This window comes from Microcebus murinus, chromosome 12 (genome assembly GCF_040939455.1).
Source record: "Microcebus murinus isolate Inina chromosome 12, M.murinus_Inina_mat1.0, whole genome shotgun sequence".
Classification (NCBI taxonomy): domain Eukaryota; kingdom Metazoa; phylum Chordata; class Mammalia; order Primates; family Cheirogaleidae; genus Microcebus; species Microcebus murinus.
In genome coordinates this window covers 30,079,880-30,100,315 of record NC_134115.1, presented here as the reverse complement: position 1 = coordinate 30,100,315, position 20,436 = coordinate 30,079,880, and the positions used below count along the sequence as shown (strand labels likewise).

Sequence of the window (20,436 nt, the reverse complement as noted above, 5' to 3'; positions counted from 1 at the left end):
GCTTAGACCCTGATAACGTTTCAAAGCACAAACAACTGCCTCTTCCAATAAGAACCATAACTGATGGGCAGCATGAATTAGCTTTCAACGTAACAGAACCTTCATGCAATACTTCAAAAGGAAAATATATATTATTCAATCTCTTTGGATGAATCAACTGATACTACTGACTCAGCACAGGTTTTATACTTCACTTGTGTCGTAACAGAAGATTTAGTTTGCTATGAAGAGTTACTCGCTTTGGGCTCTCTTTTTAACAGAACATGGGAAATAGGTATCTTCAAGAACTTTCAAGATAAATGTCATTAAGTTGGACTACATTTGGTAAATTTAGTATGCATATGTACAGATGGTGTACCTTCCATGACAGGAAAACATGAAGGGTTTATTGCACAGATTAAAAAAAAAAGTATTAACAGATCCAGATGCTCTCCTTTCAGCATATCTTACATCAAAATGTCAGTGCTAAAGCTATTATTTTAAGTGACACTTTGCAACAAGTTATATTAATATTGTTAACTTATATTCCTGTAATTGCAACACAGCATCAAAGTTTCCTAACATGCTAAAGGTATTCAGTGTGAATTTGCACTATCATTCCAAAATATGTTGACTATAGCAGGGACAGGTGTTGGCCAAAATTTCATCTCTGTGAGAACAGATAGTTAAATTTTATGAACAGAATCAGCAATGTGAATTTACTGAAAGATTTGTCAGAATGCAGCACTTCTGTGTGATATGTCAAATCAAAACAATTAGGGCTAGGTGTGGTGGCTCGCGCCCGTAATCCTAACACTCTGGGAGTGCCGAGGCGGGCGGATTGTTTGAGCTCAGGAGTTCAAGACCAGCCTGAGCAAGAGCGAGAGCTCGTCTCTACTAAAAAATAGAAAAAATTAGCTGGGCATGGTGGTACATGCCTGTAGTCCCAGCTACTTGGGAGGCTGAGGCAGGAGTATGGCCTGAGCCCAGGAGTTTGAGGTTGCTATGAGCTAGGATGACACCACGGCACTCTAACCCGGGCAACAGAGTGAAACTCTGTCTGGGAAAACAAAAAAACAAAAAACCTTGAATAATTCTTTGCAAGGTAAAACTAAGTCTATATAAGATACATGCCCCCACCCCAAAAAAAATCCAAGCATTTTGAAAAAAGCTATCTATTTTCAAAGCACTTCTTCAAAAGCAAATTTCAGATGACCATTTTCCCCAGTTAGCAAAGGTCACTCATGGGGATGATATATGCAAATCATTTGAAGAATACACAGCTGTTACAGATTTGTTAATTGGAGAATACAATGAAAGGTTCACAGACTTTGAGAATCATGACATCACACTCAAATTAGCATTTCAGCCCCACCTAGCTGGTATCACCAAGGCATCTAAAGAACTACAGATGGAATCGACTGAGCTCTCACCAGATGACATTTTAAAGTCATTGTTTGATGCTAAGAAAGATCCAATTGAAATATGGAAAAATGCAGAATACCCATGTCTTCAGCAACGTGCCAAAGAATGCTTTCTTGCCTTTCAATCACTTACTGCTGTCAATTTACATTCTCCTACCTAACCCAAATCAAGACACCTTGAAGGTAAAAAATGACTGATACCCATCTATAGGATCAACTGAAAGTACAGACTTCCATCCTGCAACCAAATATTCAAATGCTTTCCAACAAAAAGCAGACACACAGACACAACAGTCATTAAAAGGTTAACTTTAAAAATAACAAATAGCTTTCACTTTTTGAAATTATTATAGATTTTTACAAAATGATATAAATTTTTAAGTATATCTAATTGACATTTCTTGAATGCAGCCTTATTTGATTATAGCTGAATTAATGTGGCCTTCCAACGTGAAAAATTTCCCCACCCTGTCTTTGATTTCTCATGCTCCCCCTCCCCCACAAAAAAAGAAGAATATGGCCTGGCAATTTATCAGGATAATAACTAACATTACAGATTACTTACTAATCTACATACATAGGTATGCTACAACCACATGAGATCAGTACTATGAGTACACCTATTTTACAGATAAGGAAACTGAGATCATGCTTAAATAATACTGTCAGAATAAGATTCACTAACTGCCAACATAGGGATTCTAAACCTGGCCTAGCTAACTCCAGAGACTAAGAGTCAACCCACACTCAGAGGTAAGGACAATTAAGAAACCAAGGTTTCCAAATACTTCCCTGGGAATCACTGAACTCACAATGAACTTCTACCTGACTCAGACATAGATACACAGAGAAAATTTTTTACATGATACATGCTCATTAATTTAAAACAAAAGAAAATTCAACAAGTTGAACAATAAATTCTAATACTGCTCAGATTTTTTTTTTTTGAGGTTCACTATAGGAGAAGAAGCTCCAAAATTTCCCCTCCTCCTTAAAATAAGATTTTAAAAAATGCTTCTGTAGTTAGTTACAATCTTTGGGGTTTTTTCTCCCCTGCCAAGCTAAGCCAAAACAGACTCTTGAGAAAGAAGAAATAAGAACTGCAACTTAGCCCCCGCCCCAATCAACTTTGCAGTAGTATTTTAATTAGAGTAGTATGATTAAAAAGTAGTTGTCCTTATTCCTTACATGCCAGGAAAAAAGTACAGGTCTGAAGAAGTTTAATGATTACTTTAAATATGACCAGTGACGTACATAAGTTAATGATGTTATTATAACACCATGAAGGTTTAAAGATGTGTGTTTGTTTTTAAATAGAGACATCAGCATCTTTAGCACCACTAAAGGTAATTTTAGCATTTCAAAAGAATGTTTTCCTAATTATATTCTGAAAAACACATTTTTACAAACACGCACTGGTAACCCACAGATCTTGTCAAATCGAATATTTCATATTCCAGTACAAGTCTGAACACATCAAAGCTGAAAGAATTTAAAGCTTACTTAACCAGCTTCTGTGATTTAATTTCTAGCCAAATAGGAATCTTATACTTTTGGGTTATTCCAGCTAATTCTCAGTCGCCGTAAGACAAGGAGGAGAGACCCAGCAAAGCTTTTGGTAGTGAAACATTCCAGAGTAAAGATAATCCCTGTAATACACACACTAGAATTAAAATCACCTAATTAGTATCTGAACGCTGATTTTTATTTACTCATTTGGGACTCATTTTTAATCCAGCAGTGTGGGTGGGTGACTAAACCATGTCCCTAGCAGAGTTGGTGGAGCTGACAATGTGTACGTTTTGCACATCTAAGTCATGTGCCATCACATACACGGTGTGGGAGGGAGGGCAGGCAGGTGCCCCCACTGTCTTCTTCCCAACAGCGATGGCTCCATGGAGTCCTTATGCTATCCCTGACCTCGGTGCACATCACATGGCCATTCTGCTTTGGGCTGTGGATGTGGTCTGAGACTAGAAAAGGGCTTTCTAAGGAACAGCTCCTGACTCCTCTAATTTCCTTCACATTAATTACTGTTTAGTGGTTCTGCTGCCCTACTGCTGTCCTACTGATTACTAGCTGTCCTCAGAATGTGGTCCCCACACCAGTAGCAGCAACATTATCTTGTGTGGTAGTTAATTTCATGTGCCAATTTTACTGGCCCATGTAGCAGGAACACATTATTTATGAGTGTGTCTGTGAGGATGTTTCTGGAACAGATTAGCATTTGAATTAGTAGACGTCATTAAAAAAAGACTGCCCTCACCAATGTGGATGGGCATCGTCCAATTTGTGGAGGGCCAGAATAGAACAAAAAGGCAGAGGAAAGGAAAATTCGTGCTCTCTGCCTGAGCTGGAACTTCCATACCCTCAGACATTAGTGCTCCTGGGTCTCAGATCTTCAGACTCGGATGTGGACCTATACTAGTGGCTCCCCTGGTTCTCATTCATCAGATTCAAACTGAATTACACCAATGGCTTCCTTGGTTCTCCAGTTTGTACACAGCACGGCTTGAGACTTCTGGCCTCCATAATCGCACGGGCCAACTCCTGTAATGAATTTCCTCTTAGATATCCATTCTATTTCTCTGGAGAACCTGGCTAATACACCTGGGAACTTTTCAGAAATCTGAATTCTTAGGCCAGTCCCAGACCTCCTGAATCAGAAAGTCTGGGGCTCAGCAATCTTTATTTTAAAATAGCCCCCCAGGGGATTTGAATGTGAATTAAAGTTTGAGAGCCACTGCTATGACATTTTTTAAATGATCATTTGTTCAGATTGTCATTCTATTTGGGTTTAATTTCCATCAAACCTATTGAGTGTAATTTACTGATTTTCTAATATTCCTATAAAAGTAAATGCAAGGCTGGGTGATGTGGCTCATGCCCATAATCCTAACACTGCGGAAGGATCACTTGAGCCCAGGAGTTCAAGACCAGCCTGGGCAAGAAAGCAAGACCCTGTTACTACAAAAAATGTAAAAAATTATCCAGGCATGGTAGAATGCACCTGTAGTCCCAGCTACTCAGAAGAGTGAGGCTAGAGGATCACTTGAGTCCAGGTGCTCAAGGCTGCACTGGGCTATAATTGCACCACTGCATTCCAGCCTGGGTGACAGAGCAAAGACCCTGTCTCTGAAAAAATTAATTCAGGCAAGGCGTGGTGGCTCATGCCTATAATACTAGTACTCTGGGAGACTGAGGTGGGAGGATCGCTCAGGAGTTCAAGACCAGGCTAAGCAAAGGCAGGATCCTGTCCTCTACTAAAAATAGAAAAATTAACTGGGCATCATGTCACCACGCCTGTGGTCCCAGCTCCTGAGAGGCTGAGGCAGGAGGATCACTTGAGCCCAGGAATTTGAGGTTACAGTGAGCTATGACGACACCACTGCACTCTCGCCAGGGTAACAGAGTGAGACTCTTCTAAAAAATAAATAAATAAAAACAAATTCAAACAGGAGGGATCTTTGAATTTTTAAAAACTTCAGTGGAAGAGAGTAACCAATGTGAAATTTAGCAAGTGCCTTCTATTTTTCTCATACTTGGTCTGTGGAACAAAATCCTGACAACAGTGTATAAGGGAATACTTCATTATGTTGCTCACATTTACTTGCTCTCCTGCTGTGTTGTACGGGTTCTCAGTAGTTTAGGTGACTCCCACAAATTGCCTAAAATGAGCTTGACCCTGAAACCAGAATTACAGGGCACTGAAGACCAGGGACCCTGGGAATGCCTGAAACTGAGTTTCAGTCTCAGCTTCATCACGTCTCACTTGAGTACTCTCGGAAAACTGAGCCACTTTAAGCCTCAGTTTCCCCAAACGTAAAAATAAAAATTACAGTCCAAACTTTATCATAGCAAAGTCACAAAAATCAAAGGCCTGGCACAAAGTAGCCCTCAATTTACCACAGTAATTTTATTGTTATTAGTTAACAGTATTATTTGACATTAAATACTTCGAACTCACACATCCCTAGAAGGTAGAGGTTGTAAACATCTAAACTGCTTTCAATAGCAAGCGCCTGATAAATGATTTTTTTTAAAAAAATGGTGACAAAATTACAATTATATTCATTCCTAACAATGGATCCCACGGTAGAAAAATAGCTCATTCTGCAAATAAAAGCAGTGTATGCACTGTCTAACCACAAACACTCTGCTCAAGAGAAAACATTTCAAAATATTTTCTTTAAAGATCCCTAAACTGTTACAGGGGGAAAAGCCAATGCATAGTACAGACTTGAACAGATTAGTCAAGAATGTGATCGGATGAATTAAAGAAATTACATTTTGGCAAGGCTGAAGGAAAAGGCAGGCAAAATTCCAAGTTTCTTCTGATTCATTCAAGTGAGTACTTCTCTTCCTTTTTTGCAGCTGATAGCTTAATATTAAAACATTTCATATTATGAGTAAAAAGTCAAAAAGCCATGTGGAAAAAAAACAAGTCATTTAAGAAACTTTTAAATATGTACTGGTTTGACATGAACATCATTACCAAATATTGTGTAATAAATGCTGAGGAAATGAGGGTGTGCTGCCTTTGTCCTTGAACAGTTCTGGGTTTGAGACCTGGCTTGGCCAGGTACCAGCTGACTGACCTTGGGCAACTCCCTGAGCTTCTTAATTGGTCTTCCTGCTTCTACTTTTGTTTTCCTCCTGTCCGTTCTCCCATGGCAATCACACAACTCTGACCTGTTCCTCAAGCAGGCTAACACCTCCTTTCTACCTCAGGGCCTTTGCGTATACTCCCAGCCTTTGCCCAGCCAATTCTATCAGTCCTTCGGGTCTCAAGTCACTTCTCAGGAATGCCTTCCTTGCCTAGGCTACATTCGATCTGCCTGTTACATGCTCCCTTTACTTATTTGTGTAACTCTTAGCACCATTATAATCACGCTGATCTTTTTTTAACTTTCTGTTTCATGTCAGTCAGCTGCACTAGATTGCAAGCTGCATGGAGGCAGAAACCACGTCTGTCCACTGCTGTAATTCTAGCACCAAGCACAAGTCTGGAGCACAGGTGAGAGTGACAATCATAAACAGTCCTCTGGGCACTGTCCCAGCAAACCAGAGTGACCGGCTACCTTCAGAGTTATGAGGTAAATTTAAACGAAGATCAGCTGGGCTCACACGAGTGCAGTACCGCCAGATGAGAAAGTAAATTTTTTCAACATCTTTCTGGTTTCCAAATGCAGAATCGAGAAAAGGCTGAGATACAACTATGGACCCCCCCTCCCCGAATTTACACAGATAACTAACTTCAGATTCAAAATTCAGAAACCATGCCTATAAAACATACTGAATCTGACATGAAATGCCATCGTGGGTACAACTGTACCTCCATCTAGGCAATCTGGACAGAAGAGAGAAACAGGCAAAGGCCCTGCTTGCCCTCATTCTTCTCCCCTTATCTTTCCACCTTGACTGTAACTGGGAAGAGCCCTGGGAGGACAGAGGGGGAGAGGTGCTGGGCTCCTTACTTACCCCAGGTTGGCTGCGCTAAGTCATACATATCCCATTAACCATCAGTTGCCATCCCCACCTCGTCACGTCCCTCGCTCATTCCCATCGATTCCATCTGAGCTTCCTGCCCTGACCCCTCATCTCTTTCCCAGCTTTCCTTTACTCGCTCCCACTCAGCTTCTCTGGAGATGTGAGGCACGATGATACCGCAGGAGAGGGCTGGATTTAGAGACTCCTGGAGCTACATTATCTTGGAGAAACTGGGAAAACATATTGCAGGAAACCATTCTTGAGTCTGGGAAAAGGAGAAAGGTTAAATAAAAAGATAAACTGTTCAGGGAAAGGACGGAAAAAGAAACAGGATAAAATGGAAGAAAAGACTGCTGGGCCTCTTGCTCACAATTAAGCCCCTCCCTGCCACAACCCCACACACCTACACAGTCCAGAGCGTGTGTATCTTCTCAGGTGCCTGGCCACCACCTCCCACTTCAGAGAGAATTTAATCTAGCAAAGGAGTCCAAGTTATAATGCTTTCTGACAGTGGTGTTTTGAGAAGACACCTTATCGGATCTTGCGGCTCAGCCCAAAAGGATATATTGTTCAAGATCTGCAATCAGGCTTCTGTGTGGATGCGGGTAGAAAGGAGGAGTCTGGGGTAATAAACATCCTTAACAGCTTTCCTAAAACCCAGTTAAAGACTGGAGAGCTTCTTTTTAGAATTGCCACGTCCAAAACAAAACTGAAAATCACAATCGTGGGGGAACCTACCACAGATTGCCTGCTTTCTCATCCCAACTGCAATGTGGGTTTTTTTCCTTCAACAGGTGCTCATGATTCTGAATACATCTCCCACGTCCAGTCCAGTCCAGTGGTACTGAGACTGCCAACATCCCACACCTGCCCACACCAGAAACCAAGTCCCTGCTTTTAAAGGCATCAGAGCTATGTGGAGAGAAAAGACCAAAACCTACCAAGGAAGTTTTCTCCAATGTTAATTCTACCTTGTATATTTCCCTAGGGAACTTTCAGACCCCAGGACTGTGTGTGTGCCATCCCCCAACCTCAATTAAGGCTCATTTTACCCTCTGGAAGCTGTAAGATGAAAGCAGTCCCTGGAAGAATCGGGCTGGCTTCCTCCCCACAGACAATAGCCAGCCACCTGCACGGGGATTCATTCCCCAGCTTCCTAGTTCCTATGTCATGGAGTCACTGCCGCTAGTATCCCAGAGAACAAGGGGGATAAAGAACAAAAGGACCAGGTGGCTCGGGTGGAGGGAGGACAGGGGTGGCTTCTCTTTCACACCCCCTCAATGCGGCCTGTGGCTTGTGAAGGCCAGGTTGCTCCCCACCCCAAGCTGTGTGTTGAGACAGCTGTTTGAGGCAGGACAGGAAAAGGAAGGAAAAAACAGTCCTTTCTAAGGACTGCCCGGTTTTTTATTCTGAAGGAACAAAAACTGCTAAGTATGAACCGGAGCCTGTCTTGAAGCACTGTGAACTTTCTTCTATCCTGCCATGAACAACTCTTTGGCAATTCTCTTCACACTGGTAAACTGAACGACCTTAAAATGAACTAAAAGGGGACAGTCTGTGACCAGGGGTCTCAGGCAGGCAAATGGCACCTACTCACACCCATTATAAAGATAGTGGGAGGAAAGACCTCACAAAAAGGTTCTGAGGGAATATTCTCCACTGCCTCTAGAAAGTTCTGGAACAAGAGGTCTGGGAGTGAGAGAAGGAAGGGAAGGAAGGGAAGGAAGGGAAGGAAGGGAAGGAAGGGAAGGAAGGGAAGGAAGGGAAGGAAGGGGAGAAAGAGAGAAAGAGAGAGAGAAAGAGAGAGAGAGAAAGAGAGAGAGAGAGAAAGAGAGAGAGAGAGAGAGAAAGAGAGAGAAAGAGAGAGAGAGAAAGAGAGAGAGAAAGAGAGAGAGACAGAGAGAGAGACAGAGAGAGAGAGACAGAGAAAGAAAGAGAGAAAGAGAGAAAGAGAGAGACAGAGAGAGAGACAGAGAGAGAGACAGAGAGAGAGACAGAGAGAGAAAGAAAGAAAGAAAGAAAGAAAGAAAGAAAGAAAGAAAGAAAGAAAGAAAGAAAGAAAGAAAGAAAATCAGAGAGAAGAAAAGATGAAAAGTTGAAAATTCAAATATGCTTCCTTGCTCTCTATTTTCCTGTAGAAGTAAAGGAAAACTTTAGAATTATTGGAGGAATTAAAATGAAAAAAGTTATCTTTATATGACCTATACTTTCATGCAATGCATAGTTCTTCAACCAGATAATAAAACTTCTGTCATTTATATATTTGCATTTACTTCCCCCCTCCCCTTTATTTTTATTGTATAACTACGACATGGTCAGTATAAAACTTTAAAATTCTCAATCAGCAAAAAAGGTTTAACTAAATTACCACAATTCCCAGAGAAACTTTGCCACTGTTAACATTGAGCATATTCTTTCACATTTTTTCTAGACAAACATATAATAATACATGATAGGTTACTTATTTATAAAAATTTCCTTATACCTATTGGATTTTTTTCACAGAAGCCATGAGTATCTGTGCAAATAAATCCAGACTTATTAGCATTCTTTTCTCAAACATTCTTGGCAAATATCCCTGCTATTTACTGTTAACTTAGTCCCGGAATGCACACAAGGGCATCTGAACATGCTGCCAACGGTATAGAAGACTAGAAAGTATCAAGCTCACCTATATCAATTAAAAGGAAAAAAAAAAAGAAAAGAAAACAAAAAAACCAGGAATCCTTCATCTATCACTGATGGACCTTCAGAGAGCCCTCCTAGATTAATAACTAAAATAAATAAAATAAGGAAAAAAGTTGGGGTCCTTCCCTAGAGAATCTTTTGCTGGCTGCCTGAAGGAAGAAAACCTTTAACAACCACTTTTACTGAAGGTTTGCAGTATGGCTTAGAGTGACTGCTGATATTAATAGACAACAAGTATCTTAATGATTTTCCCTTAATTATTTATCCATAATAAATATGCTTTCCTCAAGAAATTATCATAAAGAATTTTTAGTACATGTAATAAAAGGATCTGGCCAAACCAAAAAAGCATGAGAAATTGTTTTTTTAACAGCTTAAGGACCGCTCACGAGTTTTCTCCTGTTTTGCTCATCATCTGTTAAGGACCGCTCAAGAGTGTTCTTATTTTTCACTGTAGTTATGATGATTTAAATAACATGCAGTTTGCCAAAAACATGCGGTCCCTGGCATATGTCTTAGAGATTTCTATGCGGTACGAAAGGTGTTAACTGTAGAAAACCATATGTTACCATAGTTATGAAGAGCTATTGTGAATTTCATGATATGGAATACTTAAAAAAACAGAATAGGGCCGGGCGCGGTGGCTCACGCCTGTAATCCTAGCTCTCTGGGAGGCCGAGGCGGGCGGATTGCTCGAGGTCAGGAGTTCTAAACCAGCCTGAGCAAGAGCGAGACCCCGTCTCTACTATAAAATAGAAGGAAATTAATTGGCCAACTAATATATATACAAAATATTAGCCGGGCATGGTGGCGAATGCCTGTAGTCCCAGCTACTTGGGAGGCTGAAGCAGGAGGATTGCTCGAGCCAGGAGTTTGAGGTTGCTGTGAGCTAGGCTGACGCCACGGCACTCACTCTAGCCTGGGCAACAAATCGAGACTCTGTCTCAAAAAAAAAAAAATAAATAAAATAAAAAAAAAAAAAAAACAGAATAGATAACTTATCAGCATTTCCCACAGGCCTAAGAAAAAACAAAAAAAGTTAGATGATCTCAGGCTTTTTTTACATTACATGATGAAAGACTATGCCCTAATTGGGAATAAAATTTTACAATAACATTCTTTAGCCTAAAACTTCCCAGTTCCTACGCCTGTAATCCTAGCACTCTGGGAGGCTGAGGCAGGATCGCCTGAGGTCAGCAGCCTGAGACCAGCCTGAGCAAGAGCAAGACTTTGTGTCTACAAAAAAAAAAAAAAAATAGAAAAATTTGCTGGGCATGGTGGTGTGTACCTGTAGTCCCAGCTACTCAGGAAGCTGAGGCAAGAGAATCACTTGAGCACGGGAGTGTGAGGTTGCTGTGAGCTAGGCTGATGCCACGGCACTGTAGCCCAGGTGACAGAGCAAGACTCCATCTCAAAAAATACCTTCTGTCCACCATCACCTTCCTGTTGCAAAGCATGGGCTAGTCCACTACAGAAATGTAAAAGTTACCGTGTATTTTACTATTTTGTGGGGTGGTAGACTGAGTCAGTGTCATAGGAAAGCATGCTTATACTATTCATAGAATGGTACCCACCATGCAGGAAGAGTTCTTATCATCAGCCCTACCTTTTATTACTTTTAATTATTATGGGTACATAATATCTGTGTATATTTATAGGGTACATGTGATGTTTTGATACAGGCATACAAAGTATATTATCAAATCAGGTAATTGGGGTATCCATTACCTCAGGCATTTATCATATCTTTGTGTTAGGAACATTCCAATTCCACTTTTTTACTTATTTTAAAATATACTTCAACGTAGTGTTGATTATAGTCATTTTGTTGTGCTATCAAATATTAATTCTATCTAACTATATTTTTACACCCATTAACACCCTCACTGTATCCCCCCTACACACACACCCTTCCCAGCCTCTGGTAACCATCATTCTACTATCTCCATGAGATCAATTATTTTAATATTTAGCTGCCACATATGAGTGAGAACATGCGAGATTTGTCTTTCTATGCTTGCCTTATTTCACATAATATTCTCCAGTTCCCTCCACGTTGTTGCAAATGTCATGAGCCCTATCTTTCAAATTATATGAGGGACAATTCAATAGAAAGTAGCCTAAGATACATCTGCATATACAATAAAGAAAATGCCCACAACCAAGGCCTGTCTCACATTTAACACAGCCAGCAGCTCATTTTCGTCCATCTCCCCTACCACCATCTTTAAATTAAGACAGTTCTTGTTTCACTGTCTTGCACAAACTCTATACTACACCTTAATGTTCAAGCTTGTTTTCATTCTTTCAGAGCCTTTTAGATTTATGTACACGCCATTTCAGCATAAAATATTTCTGAAAACAGAAACAGCAACCTTGCTTTCAAACTTACCCAGGGCTTTCCAAGTCGGTTCTGTGAGTTCAAGTCCTTCCCCATTGACGAAATGTTACAGTAAATGTTCTTGTTCATTGAACCCAAGACACCGTGGGCCTCACGTTAGAGGGGCTCACAAAATTCAGCCAGCACCCTTTTGTACAGACCAAGACACAGATCATCAAATGAGCAGCCAGCATGTCTAAGGGACTCCCGTGCTGCAATTCGAGAAGGCTGAAAAAGGACACCAAGAGAGGGAGCTGCTAATTAATTCTTCTCCTCCCCATCAGCCCCAAATGTTTCAAACAACAACTGATCTGGGAACACAGTTTTGACATTGTTGAGATAATGACTTGATTTGTTCCCAAAATGCTGGGAGAGCTGCTGCAACCCTATCTGGTGAGAACCATTTGTACTCTTTTCTTCCCAAAGCCAGAAGGAAGGCTCACTTCCAGAGACAAGGAGTACTTCCTGTCTTTTTTCCCCAGCCTGACAGTCAAGAGGCTGACCATGCATTGAAGCCTCATCAACCTAGCACTAAATTATGGGCTTCTTTAGAGCCAAAGCAGCCTCTGCCTCTTGGTTGCCAAAATAGAATTTCCTGATGGGTGTTATTAAAATACAGATGTCTTACACAATGTGCACAGAAACAGAAACGAGGACAAGAGATTACGCTGCATTACAGCATTTATAGGGGCGGGGAAAGGAGAGTAGTGGCTACAGGAGAATAAATAGTTGGAAAGCTACAACCTGATGAATTAAGTAGTATATGGTAGGGGGTGGGGAAGCAAGGTGCTAACAGCCACAAACGAGTGAGACAATAGCAAAATATGTAAGAACACCTGAGAGTTCTCAGGTCACTCTCTCCCCTTCTCGTTTTCACAGCCAAAGGTCTTGAAAGGTTCATCAACACCACGATTTTTCAACATCTGCACAACTGACACTGGGGTTAGATAATTATTGTTGGGGGGCCTGTACACTGTAGGGTGTTTAGCAGCACCTCTGGCCCCTACACACTAGAAGATAGTAGCACCTACCCTCTCTGGTTCAGTTTTACCAATCAAAAATGCCTTCAGACATTGCCAAATGTCTTGGGTGCAGGGGTGGGCAAAACCGCCCTAGACTGAGCAGCTCTGGTCTACCCTAGGCCTGCCAAGGGGTGGAGCAGGGGTGCACACCCAGCTAAGGCAGCATATGGGAGCTGAAAACCCAAGCAGGGCCCACACACCAAGCCATGCACCCAGGGGCTGTGTCTATCCGGAAGGGCACACTTTTTTCTAACGTCCTCAAAGGTGCCATACAGCCCAGCAGAAGTACTGCAACTCCATATGCTATCACTTCCCACTCACTCCTTGACTCTCTGCTCTCAGCCCAGCAGCCATCAGGCCCCTGAACCTATTTTTCTTGTTGCCAAACCCAGCACAAACAACTCAATTCTCATCGTTCCTCAGGACCTGAGGCTGGTAACCACTTCCTCCGTAAAATGTACCCTTGCAGGTTTCCTCCACTGTCCCTGATCATTCCTCCTCTGCAGGCTGCTCTTAAGGCTTTTGCCCTAAGCCCTCTTCTGTCCCCTCACCCCCAACTGGGTGATCAGTTGCACAGCTCACAGCTGCAGTTACCATGGATTGCGGTAGAGACTTGCAGACTCAATTCACTGTACAATCTCTCTTTTTTTTTTTTTTTTTTTTTTTTTAAGAGATAGGGTCTCCACTCTGTCATCCATGCTAGAGTGCAGTGGCATCACCATAGCCCAATGAGCCCTAAAATCCTGGGCTCAAGCCTCCTGCCTCAGCCTCTCGAGTACCTGGTACTGCAGGCACACACTGCCAGGCCAGCTCTTTCCTGAACTTTCAATGCAGGGTCCCAACTCACATTTTCCTTTCAGTGACCCACAGACCCTCAAATTCAACCTGTCTACAATGAATTCATCATCCTCCCGCACAAACCTCCCAGGCTTCCTTTCACTGAGTAGCAGCTGGGTCCTTCCAAAAACCTGGGCACTGAGTTCGATGCTTCCCATTCAGGAGATTCTGCCCCTAAACCCCCAGTCTGTCCCACCTTTCTCTAGCGCAGGCTACAATTTCTCTCGCCTGGGTGTGACTACAGGTGCCTTGGTTCTCAAGCCATCCTCACATACCCAAGCTGGAGGGACTGTTCCAACCTGCACTTCACTCACCAGCTTAACACTTGCCCACCACCCTTGAGCTAGTTTAAAATTTCTTAACATGGTTTACCAGGCCCTTTATGTGTGACGCAGCCCTCCAATAACCAACTCACTCCACCCTTAAATTTGAAACCACAGACTAAACTCTCTTTGGTTCTGAACACAGGGTGCCCTCCTCCTCTGCTCTGGTGCATCCTCTTCCCCAAGTCCACCACTTGACCTGGCTAACTCTACCTCACCCAACAGGTTTCAGCTTCAACTCCTCTGACCTCCATTCCCCACTAATGTGCCCATAATAGCCTGTTCTTCCCCTCCCAGAGCACTCACTCTGCTTATTTGGCCGATTCCCTGACTAAACATGCTACAATCCCCTCTTTCCCCCACCTATATCAGCTTCAACCTCCCTTATTCCTGCGCACGGTCTTGGCCAATCAATCCCTCCACTAATTGCTAATCTCAAATGTGTACGGCTTATCATCAATAGTGAATATAAGAAGTACCGAGACTATAGAATGCCCCTAGATGCTGTAAGGGATGTCAAACCACATATAGGACAGAACTAGCCCTCAAGATATATATCAAGGTGGGGTTAGTAACATAAGAAATAATAGGACATGAAACGTTATATTTACTAAACAATACAATGCAAATAGAAGGTCACCTGAGAAAACAGGTAGGCAGGAGACATAAAATTGAGAAATTACCAGGATTAAACTGAGAGGATATGAAGCCTCTGTAGAGAAGTCCTAGAAGTGGACCCAAATTTTGAAGATGTTAAGGGGCAAATAGGCACAGAAATGACAAATCTTGCAATGATAGTTTTTTCTTTGAGACAGTCTCCCCTTGTTGCCCAGGCTAGAGTGAGTGCCATGGCGTCAGCCTAGCTCACAGCAACCTCAAACTCCTGGGCTCAAGAGATCCTGCTGCCTCAGCCTCCTGAGTAGCTGGGACTATAGGCATGTGCCACCATGCCCGGTTAATTTTTTCTATATATATTAGTTGGCCGATTAATTTCTTTCTATTTATGGTAGAGACGGTGTCTTGCTCTTGCTCAGGCTAGTTTTGAACTCCTGACCTTGAGCAATCCGCCCACCCGCCTCAGCCTCCCTGAGTGCTAGGATTACAGGCATGAGCCACCGTGCCCAGCCCGATAGTCTTCTTTTTATAATCAGTTGGAGTTATCACATTTTTTCAAGTGAAAACTTTGCAAAGTGCCCCCTGCTAGTCTTCCAGTGGCACTGACAGCACCATGGGAAACAGTCACTCTTTGGTGCCATGAGAACAAGGCACAGAGATCTGACGCTCCATAAAGGGACAAGCAAGTAGCAGCATGTCCAAGGCTCAGGGTTTTTCAAACATCAATTTTCTTAAAATATAAAAAACTGTAAAGAATATTAATACGTTCACTGATGCCTGAGGACCAAATAAAAAACAAAAACAAAAAAAAAAGAATATTAATACGTTGGGTGACAAGTTTATCAGGTGACACCTTTAATGGCACTTTTGTACATAACACTTATTTGATTATCTTTATCACTTTTCCCCCAGCTTTATTAAGGTATAATCGGAAAATAAAAATTGTGTATCTTTGCAATGAACAAGATGGTCTGATACATGTATACTCTGAGAAATTATTAAATCAAGGTAATTATTGTATCCATAACATCACAGACTTATTTTTTGTGGTAAGAACATTTAAGAGCTTCTTAATTTCCAAGTATACAATATGTTATTTTCAACTATAGTCACCATGCTGTACAATAGATCTGCAGAATTTATCGTAACTGAAACTTTGTATCTTTGACCAGCATCTTCCCAAATCCCCCTTTCCCAACCCCCAAGCCCTGACAACTACCATTCTATTCTGCTTCTATGAGTTGGACTTTTTAAGATTCCACTTATAAATGAAATAATGCAGTATTTGTCTTTTTATGCCTGGTGTATTTCACTTAATATAATGCCTTCCAGGTTCATTCACGTTGTTGCATATGAAAGGATTTTCTTCTTTTTTAAGGCTGAATATTATCAACTATGTATATATGCCACATTTTCTTTATCCAATCATCTACTCATGGACACTTCAGTTGTTATCTTGGCTACTGTGAGTAATGCTGCAATGAACATTGAGTGGAGATATCTCTTTGATTTCAATTTCTTTGGATATATACCCAAAAGTGGGATTGCTGGATCACATGGTAGTTCTATTTTTAATTTTCTGAGGAACCTCCATACTGTTTTCCATATTGGCTGTACAATTTACATTCCCACCAAGAGTTGTGTAAGTTTTCCCTTTTCACCACATCCCCATCAACACTTGTTATCTTTTGTATTTTTGATAATGGCCATTCTAACAGATAATGGCCATTCTAACAGTGAGATGTTTCACTGTGGTTTTAATCTGCATTTCCCAATGATTAGTGATGCAGAGCACCTTTTCATAAACCTCTTGGTCATTTGCATGTCTTCTATTGAGAAATGTTTATTTAGGTCCTCTTCCCATTTTTTCCATCAGGTTGTTTTCTTGCTGTTGAGTTCTGTGAGTTCCTTGTATATTTGGATATTGGCCTCTTACCAGATGTATGGTCTGCAAATATTTTCTCCCATTCCGTAGGTTGGCTCTTCGTTCCACTGATTATTTCCTTTGCTGTGCAGGAACATTTTAGTTTGACACAATCCCATTTGTCCATTTTTGCTTTTGTTGCCTGTATTTTTGAGGTCATATCCAAAAAATCATTACCCAGACCAACATCAGGAAGCTTTTTCCCTATGTGTTCTTCAAGTAGTTATAGTTTCAGGTTGTATGTTTAAGTCTTTAATCCACTTTAAATTGATTTTTGTATATGGTGTGAGAAAAGTGTCCCATTTTATTCTTCTTTGTATGGATTTCCAGTTTCTCCAACATTGTTAACTGAAGAGTCTGTCTTTTCCCCACTGCGTGTTCTTGGCAATTTTACCAAACACCAACTAACTATAAACACGTGACTTTATTTTGGGGCTCTCTACTCTGGTTAGAGATAAATCAGATAACCTGACCAGTTCCTAACTCAGACCAGTTCCACTGGTCTGTATGTTTGTTTTCATGCCAGTCCCATGCTGTTTTGATTACTATAGCTTTTTAATATATTTTAAAGCCTGGTAGTGTGCGGCCAGCTTTGTTCTTTTTGCTCAATAAACTAAAATTTATGGGATGCAGCAAAAGCAGTACTACTAGAGAAGTTTATAGCAATAAACTCCTACATTAAGGAAGAAAAGATCTCAAATAACCTAACTTTACACCTCAAGGAATGAGAAAAAGAACAAACTGAGCCCAAAGTCAGAAGGAAATAATAAAAATCAGAGCAGAAATAAATGAAATAGAGACTAGAAAAACAAATGACATGATCAATAAAACTAAGAGTTGGTTTTTCAAAAAGGTAAAATCGACAAACCTTTAGCTAGACTAAGAAAAAAAAAGACAAAAATTATAGAGGAGACATTACAACTGGTACCACAGAAATACAAAAAATCACACAGAAATACTATTAACAAATAGATGCCAACAAATGAGATAACCTACAAGAAATGAATAGATTCCTAGAAACATACAATGTATACCAACACTGAATAATGAAGAAACAGAGAATCCCAACAGACCAATAATGAGTAAGGACATTGAATCAGTAACTAAAAACCTCTCAACAGAAAATCCCAGGATCTGATGGCTTCACTGGTGAATTCTACCAAACATTTAAAGAATTAATTGCCAATCCTTCTCGAACTTTTCCCAAAAGTTGAAGGAGAGTGAACACTTCCAAATTCCTTTCATGAGACCAGCATGTACACTTCAAGAAAAGAAAAGTAGAGGCCAATATCCCTGATCAACATAGATGCAAAAGTCCTCAACACGATACTAGCAAACCAAATTCAACAACACATTAAAACCATGATGGAGGCTGGGCGTGGTGGCTCACACCTATAATTCTAGCACTCTGGGAGGTCAAGGTGGGAGGATGGCTTAAGGTCAGGAGTTCAAGACCAACCTGAGCAAGAGCGAGACTCCTTCTATATTATAAATAGAAAGAAATTAACCAAACAACCAAAAATAGAAAAAATTAGCCAGGCATGGTGGCACATGTCTGTAGTCCCAGCTTCTCAGGAGGCTGAGGCAGGAGGATCACTTGAGCCCAGGAGTTTGAGGTTGCTGTGAGCTAGGCTGACGCCACGGCACTCTAGACTGGGCAACAAAGTGAGTCTCTGTCTCAAAAAAAAAAAAAAAAATGAAGTGGGATTTATCCCTGGGATGGACAGATGGTTTGACATATGCAAATTAATTAATGTGATACACCACATTAACAAAATGAAGGATAAATATCAATTACCTCAATAAATGCAGAAATAGCTTCAGACAAAGCTATTACAACTATTAAGTAGTTAGTAAGAAATTCCAGGTCTCCTAGGGATAAAAAGCAGGCCCCCATCCTGGTGTTGCCCCACCTGAATCCTGTCCCAGGCGACTGCCATACCTGAGGGAGGAGGGAATACCCTATGAATCTGCCAATTAGAATGTAGCAGGCCAACTGGGAAAGAATGCAGAGGACTCTCTCCAGCCCACAGGCCAAGCAGCATAGGAACAATAGAGTCTGGAAAGTGACCTAGAACAGCCAGCTTTCAGAGAGGCTCATGGGAGATCTGCATGCGCAGTAAGACTCAAGTCATATAAATCCCAACTGTCCAATCAAAGTGTTCCATGGTGATGTCTGAACCACAGGGCAGTCCCTATCTGGACACCATAAAACAAGACCCAGCTCATAACCAAAGTCTCTTTTTCTGCTACAGCAAGGAGTCTGTCTGGTCATCATCTATGGCACATGTGTATCTTGCTCTGTAATCCTATGTATTGCTCTTGCTCCATAATCCTATCTTGCTCCCCCTTGGTAAATTTTACCTCATGCTTGCCTTACTTTGGCATGTGAGTACACCAAGAACCAACAACACAGATCAACAACTGACAACACAGACCAAGACTAAACCTCATATGACAAGAAAAATATCCATTCATGATAAAAACTCTCAACAAGTTTGGTATACAAGGAATGTACTTCAAAATAATCAAGGCCAAATGTGACATACCCATAACTAATACCACACCCAATGGTAAAAAGCTGAAAGCTCTTTCTCTAAGATCAGGAACAAGACAAGGATGTCCACTTTTACCACTCCTATTCAATACAGTCCTGGAAGTTCTAGCCAGAACACTTATGAGAGAAAAATAAAAGGCCTCCATATCAGAAAGGAAAAAGTTAAACTGTCTCTGTTTGTAAATGGTATAATGTTACATATAGAAAACCTTAAAAGCTCCACCAAAACACAGTTAGAACTAATAAACAAATTCAGTAAAGTTGCAGGATACAAAAATCAACATAAAAATCAGTAGTATTTATACATACTAGCAACAAACTATCCAAGAAATAAATTAAGAAAATGATCCCATTTACCACAGCATCAATAAAAGAATAAAATACTTAGTAATAAATTTAACCGAGGAGACAGACCAGCACACTGAAAACTATAAAACACTGATAAAAGAAATTGAAGACGACATAAATAAATGGAAAGATATTCCATATGCATGGATTAGAATACTGTTAAAAATGTCCATACTTCCCCCAAAGCAATCTACAGATTCAATACAAGCCCTATCAAAATTCCAATGACATTTCTCACAGAAAAAGAAACAATCCTAAAGTTCATCCGCAACTACAAAAGGAACAAATAGTCAAAGCAATCTTAAACAAAAAAATGTACATTTAAAAATTGGAAAAAATTTCAAACAATTTTTGTGGAAACCACAAGGGGGTTTCAGTCTAGGTCCAGCTGCTAGTTGCACAAACATCCAATTATTGAGACAACTAGGACTGCCAAGGAAGAAAGGAATTTTTAATACCACAGACGTCTAATCAGGAGAATGGGAAAAGCTGTCTTAAATACATCTCTTCAACTAAGGGAGATCATGGGCTTTTACAGGAGGGAGCACATGCCTTGCGGCAGGTCATAGTGTAAATAACAAGAATTGGGGGGAGATTGTGTAGGGGATGGTGAATCTAGTCAGGAAGTCTGCCCAGGGGCCTTCAGCCCTCTCTTGCAGAAAATCCACCATTTCTGAGAAACCACTCAAAAGTTCAAGTAGTTAGTTAAGGGAGAAGATTATAAAAAAAAAAACAAAAACATATAAGGGTCACTGAAATTTGTTAACGGGGCCAGCTACACAACAACTTGTACAGGTATCATTTATGAAGTACTTCTGTGCAGCCATCTTTAATTGATGCCTATAACAA

At 40.9% G+C, this 20,436-nt stretch overlaps 1 protein-coding gene across 2 annotated transcripts in view; it reads right to left on the bottom strand.

The window, feature by feature from the left end:
• KANK1 (KN motif and ankyrin repeat domains 1) overlaps nucleotides 1-20,436 on the bottom strand; it is a 205,978-nt gene that overhangs the window by 150,117 nt on the left and 35,425 nt on the right. Inside the window, exon 1 of one of the 2 annotated variants that reach the window (XM_076008656.1) lies at nucleotides 11,974-12,166. The exons of the other annotated variant lie outside the window; for it this stretch is intronic. The gene's annotated coding sequence lies outside the window, so the exon portion shown is untranslated. Of the gene's footprint in view, nucleotides 1-11,973; nucleotides 12,167-20,436 lie in introns of those variants that run through there. 2 annotated transcript variants of the gene reach the window in all.